Source organism: Staurois parvus, unplaced genomic scaffold (genome assembly GCF_062004578.1).
Source record: "Staurois parvus isolate SC_StPar_1 unplaced genomic scaffold, SC_StPar_1.0 ptg000711l, whole genome shotgun sequence".
Taxonomy (NCBI): domain Eukaryota; kingdom Metazoa; phylum Chordata; class Amphibia; order Anura; family Ranidae; genus Staurois; species Staurois parvus.
The window spans coordinates 404989-417592 of record NW_028318507.1 but is presented as its reverse complement, the minus strand read 5'-3'; the positions used below and the strand labels follow the sequence as shown (position 1 = coordinate 417592).

The 12604-nt window shown below is 45.0% G+C and overlaps 1 protein-coding gene across 1 annotated transcript in view; it reads right to left on the bottom strand.

Annotated features, from left to right (window-relative positions):
* The window catches only part of LOC149445760 (integrator complex subunit 14-like), a 65483-nt gene that overhangs the window by 19996 nt on the left and 32883 nt on the right, over positions 1–12604 (bottom strand). The window lies entirely within an intron of this gene.

Genomic DNA, 12604 nt, shown 5'->3' with positions numbered 1-12604 from the left:
TCAAGGGGAATTTACTTAAAATGGGTGCAGACAGGATCCGAAGTTGTTGTGCATCGTAAGCAATCAACTTCTCACTTCAGCTTGTTGAGTGAAGGTTTGAAATGGACACAAGGAGCTGAGTGGTTGCTATACTCAGTTACTCCAGATTCTGTCTTCTCCCTTTTTAAGTAAACTCCCCCTCAAAATACTACAAAGCTCTTTACTGCTGTCCCGTCTGTGTGTGCACGCTCGACTGTAAAACGGGGAAGAAGGTGTACCCCTTTACGGAGGATAGACAGCAGGACCTGTTCGCCTAAAGTGTGGTTTTCCCATGGGCGTGGTCAACCCACCGTTCTTTTCACAACACTCTTGTGAGAGAGGTGGGTGGTTAAATTTGCCAGACAAGCGACAAACCGCTGGCTGTTTTATTGCAGAACGGGTAGGGCGGTTGCGTGCCTCTCGCGCGCCCCCTACTTGTTTTGCAATATCACGTTTTAAACGTGATTTTGCCCAGCGGTGCCACCTTGTGGCCGTTTTTCCACGGTGGCTGGATGGCAAGCAGTTAAATACCCCTACCTACCTGCTCCATGTCATCTCCAGCTCTGTAACCTGATCTGCACATGCACAGCTCAGCCTACAGCTCCGGGCCAGTCTCTGTGTGACAGAATGAATAGCTCCTGTGCATGCGCAGAAGTGATGTCATCTCGTGCCAGCCAATGAAGATGGAGAAGATGCAGGACAGGATTGTTGGCGGAAACGTGATTATATCGCTCCATTTGGTTCCGTTTTTATTTCTGTTGTGAATGTTCCAACAGGAAGACTCTTGTATGGTTAGCACATCTGCCTTGCAGTAAAAATGGGTCATGGGTTCGATTCCCAACCATGGCGTCTCCTGCATGGAGTTTACATGTTCTCCCTGTGCCTGTGTGGGTTTCCTCCGGGTGCTCCGGTTTCCTCCCGCACTCCAAAGACATGCTGATAGGTTAACTGGATCCTGTCTAAATTGGCCCTAATATGTGCATGTATGAATGTGAGTTAGGGTCCTTAGATTGTACACCCCTTGAGGGTAAGGGACCGATGTGAATGTTCAATATATATATGTGTAAAGCGCTGCGTAAATTGACGGCGCTATATAAGTACCTATAATAAATAATAATGAGTTGGACCGCACTTTACAGAGGAGCCTTGGTGAGGCAGTGCGGCTTCCACATACATTTGCAAATGTCTGCAACTAAAATCTATATGAGCAGATATAGATTTTTCCGTAGGTTACCGTGGTTATATAGCTTGTAAAGTTCATGGACTTACTGTGCAATGGGCTAAAGAGAGCTTGTAGACAGTCCTCCTTTGGGCTACCTCGAGGGGAATTTACTTAAAATGGGTGCAGACAGGATCCGGAGTTGTTGTGCATCGTAAGCAATCAACTTCTCACTTCAGCTTGTTGAGTGAAGGTTTGAAATGGACACAAGGAGCTGAGTGGTTGCTATACTCTGTGGCTCCAGATTCTGTCTTCTCCCTTTTTAAGTAAACTCCCCCTCAAAATACTACAAAGCTCTTTACTGCTGTCCCGTCTGTGTGTGCACGCTCGACTGTAAAACGGGGAAGAAGGTGTACCCCTTTACGGAGGATAGACAGCAGGACCTGTTCGCCTAAAGTGTGGTTTTCCCATGGGCGTGGTCAACCCACCGTTCTTTTCACAACACTCTTGTGAGAGAGGTGGGTGGTTAAATTTGCCAGACAAGCGACAAACCGCTGGCTGTTTTATTGCAGAACGGGTAGGGCGGTTGCGTGCCTCTCGCGCGCCCCCTACTTGTTTTGCAATATCACGTTTTAAACGTGATTTTGCCCAGCGGTGCCACCTTGTGGCCATTTTTCCACGGTGGCTGGATGGCAAGCAGTTAAATACCCCTACCTACCTGCTCCATGTCATCTCCAGCTCTGTAACCTGATCTGCACATGCACAGCTCAGCCTACAGCTCCGGGCCAGTCTCTGTGTGTCAGAATGAATAGCTCCTGTGCATGCGCAGAAGTGATGTCATCTCGTGCCAGCCAATGAAGATGGAGAAGATGCAGGACAGGATTGTTGGCGGAAACGTGATTATATCGCTCCATTTGGTTCCGTTTTTATTTCTGTTGTGAATGTTCCAACAGGAAGACTCTTGTATGGTTAGCACATCTGCCTTGCAGTAAAAATGGGTCATGGGTTCGATTCCCGACCATGGCGTCTCCTGCATGGAGTTTGCATGTTCTCCCTGTGCCTGTGTGGGTTTCCTCTGGGTGCTCCGGTTTCCTCTCGCACTCCAAAGACATGCTGATAGGTTAACTGGATCCTGTCTAAATTGGCCCTAATATGTGCATGTATGAATGTGAGTTATGGTCCTTAGATTGTACACCCCTTGAGGGTAAGGGACCGATGTGAATGTTCAATATATATATGTGTAAAGCGCTGTGTAAATTGACGGCGCTATATAAGTACCTGAAATAAATAATAATGAGTTGGACCGCACTTTACAGAGGAGCCTTGGTGAGGCAGTGCGGCTTCCACATACATTTGCAAATGTCTGCAACTAAAATCTATATGAGCAGATATAGATTTTTCCGTAGGTTACCGTGGTTATATAGCTTGTAAAGTTCATGGACTTACTGTGCAATGGGCTAAAGAGAGCTTGTAGACAGTCCTCCTTTGGGCTACCTCGAGGGGAATTTACTTAAAATGGGTGCAGACAGGATCCGGAGTTGTTGTGCATCGTAAGCAATCAACTTCTCACTTCAGCTTGTTGAGTGAAGGTTTGAAATGGACACAAGGAGCTGAGTGGTTGCTATACTCAGTGGCTCCAGATTCTGTCTTCTCCCTTTTTAATCGCTTGCCGCCCTGCCACTGTATATATACGTGTGCAGGGCGGCAGTGGAGCGCAAAACCACGTTTTAAAACGGGTTCCTCGCTCCCGACACTTTCGCCGGCAGGGGGCGCGCGCGCTCCCGCCGACCCGCGGGTGATCCGATTCGATCCAGGAGGGATCAATCATTAGATTTCAGCCAGTGATTTCTGGCTGAAATCGGATGATCGGTCCCTGTCCTATCCTGTCCTGTGTTGATATTTATACAGGGCAGGATATGATGTCATTCTTCTCTGCCTGGACACATTCCGTTCCAGACAGAGAAGAAGAGACATTTAAACGTGAGTAAAACAGCACACTGACAGAACACAGTCTAGGACACATTTAACCCCCTGATTGCCCCCCCCAGTGAACCCTTCACTGCCCTGTCACCAGTGTCACTGATCAGTGAAGCGATTTTTATTGATTACTTTATCAGTGTCGCTGGCGACTTCCAATAGTGCTAGTGCCCCTCCCAGATAGCGCCAGTTTGCCCGCCAGTACACCAATAAAGCCATTTAACTCCTTAATCCCCCCCCCAGTTAACCCCTTAACTGCCCTGTCACCAGTGTCACTGATCAGTGAAGCGATTTTTACTGATCACTGTATCAGTGTCGCTGGCGACTTCCGATAGTGTTAGCGCCCCTCCCAGATAGCGCCAGATTGCCCACTAATACACCAGTAGTCCCGTCTAACCCCTTGATGGCTTCCCCCCCCCCCCTGAGTTGAGCTCTTCACTGCCCTGTCACCAGTGTCACTGATCAGTGAACCAATTTTTACTGATCACTGTATCAGTGTCGCTGGCGACTTCCGTTAGTGTTAGCGCCCCTCCCAGATAGCGCCAGATTGCCCGCTAATACACCAGTAGTCCCGTCTAACCTCTTGATCGCCCCCCCCTCCCTGAGTTGACCCCTTCACTGCCCTGTCACCAGTGTCACTAATCAGTGAACCAATTTTTACTGATCACTGTATCAGTGTCGCTGGCGACTTCCGTTAGTGTTAGCGCCCCTCCCAGATAGCGCCAGATTGCCCGCTAATACACCAGTAGTCCCGTCTAACCCCTTGATCGCCCCCCCCCTGAGTTGACCCCTTCACTGCCCTGTCACCAGTGTCACTGATCAGTGAACCAATTTTTACAGATCACTGTATCAGTGTCGCTGGTGACTTCCGATAGTTTTAGCTCCCCTCCCAGATAGCACCAGTTTGCCCGCTAGTACACAAATAATCACATTTGACCCCTTGATTGCCAGGAACACGCTTACTTGCACGCTAAACCTTCATTGCTAGTATAGTGTCTGATTGGATCAATATCTTTGATCCGATCAGCGCTATACCAGCATTCACATTACTTTAGTATCCCCAAAAACGCAGTGTTAGCGGGATCAGCCCCAACACCTGCCAGCACCTGCGTTTAGCCCCTACGCCCCCCCCTTCTCCCCCAGCAAGTGCAGTGTCAGTAGATAACTGTCACTTGATACATATTACACACAAAACCGCAGTGTTCACAGAATCAGGCCTGATATCTGTTAGCACTTGTCGGTAAATTTTTTGTAGCGGTTCAAGCAGTCCCTGACAGCCAGGCGCTCTTTTTCCCGTGAGTCGCACTAGGTACCTGTAAATTTAGTGGCCAAAATGTCTAAGCAAAGGTACACTAGTGTAGAGGCCTATAGGATTCTGAGCATGTCAAGTGAGAGCGAAGGGGAAGACTCACTGGCAGAACCAGGCTCAGAATACGAACCTATAGACAGCAGCGGCACCCTGACAGCTAGCTCAGACGATGAGGAAGTGGTCCCTGCTAAGGTCAGGCGTACCCGATCCCATTCACAGGTTGCTGAGGTGCTACAAATGCATGATGACTCTCATATGCAGCAGAGTGCCAGTACTAGTGCCGCAGTATCTTTTGGTGAACTGGCGAGCACCAGCGGCCTAGTACGTCCTGGTCATAGGCATACCAGCACTGCAGTATCACTTGGTGACGTGGCGAGTCCCATAAGTGCAGTACAAGCTGGTGCGGTGGCGAGCACAAGTAGTGTCCCGCGGCCACCAAGAATTTGCAGACAGGCCCGTAGAGCCACTAGTGTCCTTCCGGATGTGCTTGCAAATCCCGATTGGCAGCCCACAAATTCTGCAGCACCCGTACTTCCCCCATTCACTGCCCAACCCGGAATTCAGGTGGAAACAGAAAATTTAAATACTCCCCTTAATTTTTTGAGCTGTTTTTCACAGAAGATCTTTATGCATTGATTGTGGATCAAAGCAATTTATATGCACGACAATTTATCGCCGCCAACCCAAATTCAAACCTTGCCAGACCATTCGCATGGAAACCCATTACGGTTTCCGAATTTAAAGTTTTTTTGGGCCTAACCCTCAACATGGGCATTAATGATAAAAATCAACTGCGGTTGTATTGGTCCACCGACCCTCTTGTTCACATGTCCGTGTTCTCTGCTGCCATGGCCAGGCATAGATATGAGACGATAAGGCGTTTTATGCACTTCTACGACAACTCACTCAGTCGTCCTCGGGGTGACCCTGAATTTGACCGGCTCCACAAAATTCGGCCCCTCGTAAATCACTTTAACCAAAAATTTGCAGATGTGTATACTCCCCAGAAAAACATCTGCATCGATGAGTCCCTCATTCAATATTCTGGCCGCCTTCTAATCAAACAATATCTCCCCAGCAAGCGTGCCAGATATGGGATCAAGATGTATAAGACCTGTGAGAGGGCAACAGGCTATACATGTAAGTTTCGGATTTACGAGGGAAAAGATAGTTACTTGGAGCCCCCCGGATGCCCAGACTACATGGGGAGCAGTGGCAAGATAGTTTGGGACTTGGCGTCATCCTATTTCCATAGGGGGTACCACTTATACGTGGACAATTTTTATTCAAGCGTGCCACTATATAGACATTTGTTCAATTTGGGAATTTGCACATGTGGCACTGTGCGATCTAATCGCCGAGGCTTCCCCCAACGGCTTAAAAAGGGGGAAAAAGCCTGCTTGAGAAATGAAGAATTGCTCACAGTGAAGTGGAAGGACAAACGGGATGTTTACCTCCTGTCTTCCATTCACGCAGATACGACTGTCCAAATTACCACGGCAGCTGGTGTTGTTGAGAAGCCCCTCTGTGTCCACGATTATAACCTTAACATGGGAGGGGTGGACTTCAATGACCAGATGATGCAGCCGTATTTAGTTTCCCGAAAATCCAAACGCTGGTACATAAAAGTGTCAGTTTATTTATTTCAATTGGCTGTATATAACGCTTTTGTTCTCTATAAAGCAACTGGACATAGTGGATCATACCTAAATTTCCAGTTAGAGAACATCAGGGCCCTTTTGTATCCAGAAGGTGCTGCGCCCCAAATCCCTCTCCCAGATGCAGTTAGCCGTCTGCATGAGAGACATTTTCCCGATACCATTCCTGGTACCCCAACCCAAAGAAGACCCCAAAAAAGATGTCGTGTCTGCAGCAAACGTGGAATTAGGCGTGACAGCCGCTATTGTTGTCCCTCCTGTCCTGGCCAACCTGGCCTCTGCATCAAGCCCTGCTTCCGCCTCTACCATACACTAGTGAACTATTAGTATAGGGTACAGCACGGCACAGATCAGGGCACATTTACACAGGGTCTCAAAAGATGTTAGGTAGTCAGGAAACTGGCTATCGCATTTGGAGAGACCCTACCAGCTGTTTAAATGTTTGAAGTTTGGAAAAAAAAAGTAAAAAAAAATAAATAAAAGTACAAATACCCCCCAAAAAAATGTAAAAACCAAAAATAGTTATAGTTTTTTTTGTTGTTGTCATTTTTGTGATTGTTCGACTTTCACTGGTTTATTGTTGTTTTATTGTTAACCATTTCTGTTTGCAGGAATGCTTTCAGCTGCAGCGCTGACCTGTTTATTCTGACAGCAACAGGAACTTGCTCTCAGAATAGACATAAGTCAGCGTGGGCAGCGCTGTTGGATGAGATTTTTCATCCGCAGTTATAAAAAACAGAATATATGCCAAAGCATGGGGGCCTGGGGTGGCCAGTGGGTGGATGGCCCCTATGCTTTGGCATATATATTTTATATTTGTTGGCACATTTCATGTGTGCCCACCATTAGAAGTGGGTGGATTGAGGGAGGTTTCTAATGGTGGGCATACCACCACACACTTTTCCTTATAAAGTTGTTTTATTGAGTTTGTTTTATTGTTAACCATTGTTGATTTCTTTGCAGGAACGTCAAACTGCAGCACTGACCTGTTTATTCTGACAGCAACAGGGTCTTGCTTTCAGAATAGACATAAGTAGGTGTGTGCAGTGCTGTTGGATGAGATTTTTCATCCGCAGTTAAAAAAAAGAGAATATATGCCAAAGCATGGGGGCCTGGGGTGGCCAGTGGGTGGATGGCCCCTATGCTTCGGCATATATATTTTATATTTGTTGGCACATTTCATGTGTGCCCACCATTAGAAGTGGGTGGATTGAGGGAGGTTTCTAATGGTGGGCATACCACCACACACTTTTCCTTATAAAGTTGTTTTATTGAGTTTATGTTTTATTGTTAACCATTGTTGATTTCTTTGCAGGAACGTCAAACTGCAGCACTGACCTGTTTATTCTGACAGCAACAGGGTCTTGCTTTCAGAATAGACATAAGTAGGTGTGTGCAGTGCTGTCGGATGAGATTTTTCATCCGCAGTTAAAAAAAAGAGAATATATGCCAAAGCATGGGGGCCTGGGGTGGCCAGTGGGTGGATGGCCCCCATGCTTCGGCATATATATTTTATATTTGTTGGCACATTTCATATGTGCCCACCATTAGAAGTGGGTGGATTGAGGGAGGTTTCTAATGGTGGGCATACCACACACTTTTTCTGGCAGAGATTTCTTCTCCTTTTTTTCATTCAGCCCACAGGCTGCATAAAGAAAAAAAGAACATAGCATATACACCCAACAAGGACCAGTGACGTACTGGTACATCACTGGACTTTGAATGGTTATACCAGGGTGATGCCTGCAGCTGCAGGCATCATCCTGGTATCATTTTTTTCAGCCGGCAATGGGCTTTCATGTAAAAGCATTCCTAGTGGTTAATTAGCTGCAGAATTGCCTTTACAAGAAGCGGGAGAAAATGGCCCCCCCTCCCCCTCCCTGAGATAGCATTAAAAGTGATTAAAAAAAACAAAAAATAAAGGGGCAGTGTAAAAATAATTAAATAAATCAGAAAAAAAAAAAAAAAAGGACCCTCGCTCATCCGCGCACGCGCACACCTGCGGTCGTGAGCGTTGACCCTTTACCAGTATGGAAACAGCGATTGCACCATGCATGTGAGGTATCGCCACGAACGTCAGATCAAGGGCAGTAATTATAGCTTTAGACCTCCTCTGTAAATCTAAAATGGTAGCTTGTAAAGGCTTTTAAAGCGTTGCCTATAGATATTAAAAATGTACGCAGTTTGTCGCCATTGCACAGGGCATGTGTAATTTTAAAGCATGTCATGTTTGGTATCTATTTACTCAGCATAACATCATCTTTTATATCATACCAAATAATTGGCCAATATATTGTGTTTTTGTGCATTAAAATTAAAAAAAGTGTATATTTTTCAAAAAAATTGCGTTTGAAAAATCGCTGTGTAAGTAATATGTGAGATAAAAAATTGCACCACCCACCATTTTATTTACTAGGGTGTCTGCTCTAAGAAAATATATAATGTTTGGGGGTTCACTTTAATTTCCTAGCAAAAATACAAATTTTTTTAATGTGAACAAAAAGTGTCAGAAAAGGCTTGGTCTTCAGGTGGTTAGAAGAATGAGTGATGTGTGGCATAAACCTCTAATGCTGGGCATTAAATGCCCCCACCCCTCAAAATGACCCCTTTTTGGAAAGTAGACACCCCAAACTATTTGCTGAGAGGCATGTTGAATCAATAGAAGAATTTATTTTTTTACCACAAGTTTTTGGAAAATGAAGAAAGAAAATAAAAATATATTTTTTCTTTTCTTTTTTATATTTCAAAACCTTGTGAGAAAAAATGAGATCTGCAAAATACTTACCATGCCTCTTTTTAAATTCCTTGGAGTGTCTACTTTCCAAAAAAGGGTCATTTGGGGAGGTTTGTTGCTATCCTGGCATTACAGGGCCTCCGAAACTGTGATAGGTAGTGGGGAAGTGAAATGAAGAAGTTACGCACCTTCAGGCTTTCAAAGTGCTCATTGGATTTCAGGCTCCTGTATGTGGCTAGGCTCCCAAAAAGTGTCACACGTGTGGTATCCTCATACTCAGTAGAAGTAGCAGAATGTATTTTGGGGTATAATTCCACATATACCCATGGCTTGTGCAAGAAATAAATCATTTAAATGACAATTTTGTGTAAAAAAAAAACAAAAAAAAAGTTTTTGTCATTTTCCAGAAACTTGTAGAAAAAAAATAAATCTTCCATGGACACAATGGGGTTTATTTACTAAAGCTGGAGAGTCCAAAATCAGACTCCCTTCTGCCTAGAAACCAATCAGCTTCTAACCTCAGCTTGTTCAATGAAGCTTTGGCAATGAAACCTGGAAGCTGATTGGTTTCTATGCAGAAGGGAGTCTGATTTTGGACTCTCCAGCTTTAGTAAATAAACCCCAATATGTCTCTCAGCAGATAGCTTAGGGTGTCTGCTTTCCAAAAAGGGGTCATTTGGGGGTGTTTGTTCTATCCTGGTATTTTAGCATCTCAAGAGATGTGATGAGCGGTCAGAAAGTAAAAGCTGTGTAAATTTCAAATTATCTATACCATAGTTTGTAGACGCTATAACTTTCACACAAAGCAATCAATATACACTTATTGGGATTTTTTTTTTACCAAAAACATGTAGCAGAATACATTTTGGCTTAAATTTATGACTAACTTTGAGTTTACAATATATTTTTTATAGCTGAAAGTAGAAAAAAAATTTTTTTTTTCAAGATTTTCGTGTTTTTTTGTTTATAGCGCCAAAAATAAAAAGCGCACAGGTGATCAAATACCACCAAAAGAAAGCTCTATTTGTGTGAAAAAAAGGACGTAAATTTTGTTTGGGTACAGCATTGCATGACCGCGCAATTATCATTTGAATTAGTGCAGCGCTATATAGCAAAAAAAGGCATAAATTACAGTATCTATACCATAGTTTGTAGACGCTATAACGTTCACACAAAGCAATCAATATACACTTATTGGGATTTTTTTTACCAAAAACATGTAGCAGAATACATTTTGGCTTAAATTTATGACTAACTTTGAGTTTACAATATATTTTTTATAGCTGAAAGTAGAAAATATTGTTTTTTTTCAAAATTTTCGTGTTTTTTTTGTTTATAGCGCCGAAAATAAAAAGCGCACAGGTGATCAAATACCACGAAAAGAAAGCTCTATTTGTGTGAAGAAAAGGACGTAAATTTTGTTTGGGTACAGCATTGCATGACCGCGCAATTATCATTTGAATTAGTGCAGCGCCAAACAGCAAAAAAATGCCTGGTCATTAAGGGGGGTAAATCCTTTGGGGCTCAAGTGGTTAAGTAAACTCCCCCTCAAAATACTACAAAGCTCTTTACTGCTGTCCCGTCTGTGTGTGCACGCTTGACTGTAAAACGGGGAAGAAGGTGTACCCCTTTACGGAGGATAGACAGCAGGACCTGTTCGCCTAAAGTGTGGTTTTCCCATGGGCATGGTCAACCCACCGTTCTTTACACAACACTGTTGTGAGAGAGGTGGGTGGTTAAATTTGCCAGACAAGCGACAAACCGCTGGCTGTTGTATTGCAGAACAGGTAGGGCGGTTGCGTGCCTCTCGCGCGCCCCCTACTTGTTTTGCAATATCACGTTTTAAACGTGATTTTGCCCAGCAGTGCCACCTTGTGGCCGTTTTTCCACGGTGGCTGGATGGCAAGCAGTTAAATACCCCTACCTACCTGCTCGATGTCATCTCCAGCTCTGTAACCTGATATGCACATGCACAGCTCAGCCTACAGCTCCGGGCCAGTCTCTGCGTGTCAGAATGAATAGCTCCTGTGCATGCGCAGAAGTGATGTCATCTCGTGCCAGCCAATGAAGATGGAGAAGATGCAGGACAGGATTGTTGGCGGAAACGTGATTATATCGCTCTATTTGGTTCCATTTTTATTTCTGTTGTGAATGTTCCAACAGGAAGACTCTTGTATGGTTAGCACATCTGCCTTGCAGTAAAAATGGGTCATGGGTTCGATTCCCGACCATGGCGTCTCCTGCATGGAGTTTGCATGTTCTCCCTGTGCCTGCGTGGGTTTCCTCCGGGTACTCCGGTTTCCTCCCGCACTCCAAAGACATGCTGATAGGTTAACTGGATCCTGTCTAAATTGGCCCTAATATGTGCATGTATGAATGTGAGTTAGGGTCCTTAGATTGTACACCCCTTGAGGGTAAGGGACCGATGTGAATGTTCAATATATATATGTGTAAAGCGCTGCGTAAGTTGACGGCGCTATATAATTACCTGAAATAAATAATAATGAGTTGGACCGCACTTTACAGAGGAGCCTTGGTGAGGCAGTGCGGCTTCCACATACATTTGCAAATGTCTGCAACTAAAATCTATATGAGCAGATATAGATTTTTCCGTAGGTTACCGTGGTTATATAGCTTGTAAAGTTCATGGACTTACTGTGCAATGGGCTAAAGAGAGCTTGTAGACAGTCCTCCTTTGGGCTACCTCGAGGGGAATTTACCTAAAATGGGTGCAGACAGGATCCGGAGTTGTTGTGCATCGTAAGCAATCAACTTCTCACTTCAGCTTGTTGAGTGAAGGTTTGAAATGGACACAAGGAGCTGAGTGGTTGCTATACTCAGTGGCTCCAGATTCTGTCTTCTCCCTTTTTAAGTAAACTCCTCCTCAAAATACTACAAAGCTCTTTACTGCTGTCCCGTCTGTGTGTGCACGCTCGACTGTAAAATGGGGAAGAAGGTGTACCCCTTTACGGAGGATAGACAGCAGGACCTGTTCGCCTAAAGTGTAGTTTTCCCATGGGCGTGGTCAACCCACCGTTCTTTTCACAACACTGTTGTGAGAGAGGTGGGTGGTTAAATTTGCCAGACAAGCGACAAACCGCTGGCTTTTGTATTGCAGAACAGGTAGGGCGGTTGCGTGCCTCTCGTGCGGCCCCTACTTGTTTTGCAATATCACGTTTTAAACGTGATTTTGCCCAGCGGTGCCACCTTGTGGCCGTTTTTCCATGGTGGCTGGATGGCAAGCAGTTAAATACCCCTACATACCTGCTCGATGTCATCTCCAGCTCTGTAACCTGATCTGCACATGCACAGCTCACCCTACAGCTCCGGGCCAGTCTCTGTGTGTCAGAATGAATAGCTCCTGTGCATGCGCAGAAGTGATGTCATCTCATGCCAGGCAATGAAGATGGAGAAGATGCAGGACAGGATTGTTGGCGGAAACGTGATTATATCGCTCCATTTGGTTCCATTTTTATTTCTGTTGTGAATGTTCCAACAGGAAGACTCTTGTATGGTTAGCACATCTGCCTTGCAGTAAAAATGGGTCATGGGTTCGATTCCCGACCATTGGCGTCTCCTGCATGGAGTTTGCATGTTCTCCCTGTGCCTGCGTGGGTTTCCTCCGGGTGCTCCGGTTTCCTACCGCACTCCAAAGACATGCTGATAGGTTAACTGGATCCTGTCTAAATTGGCCCTAATATGTGCATGTATGAATGTGAGTTAGGGTCCTTAGATTGTACACCCCTTGA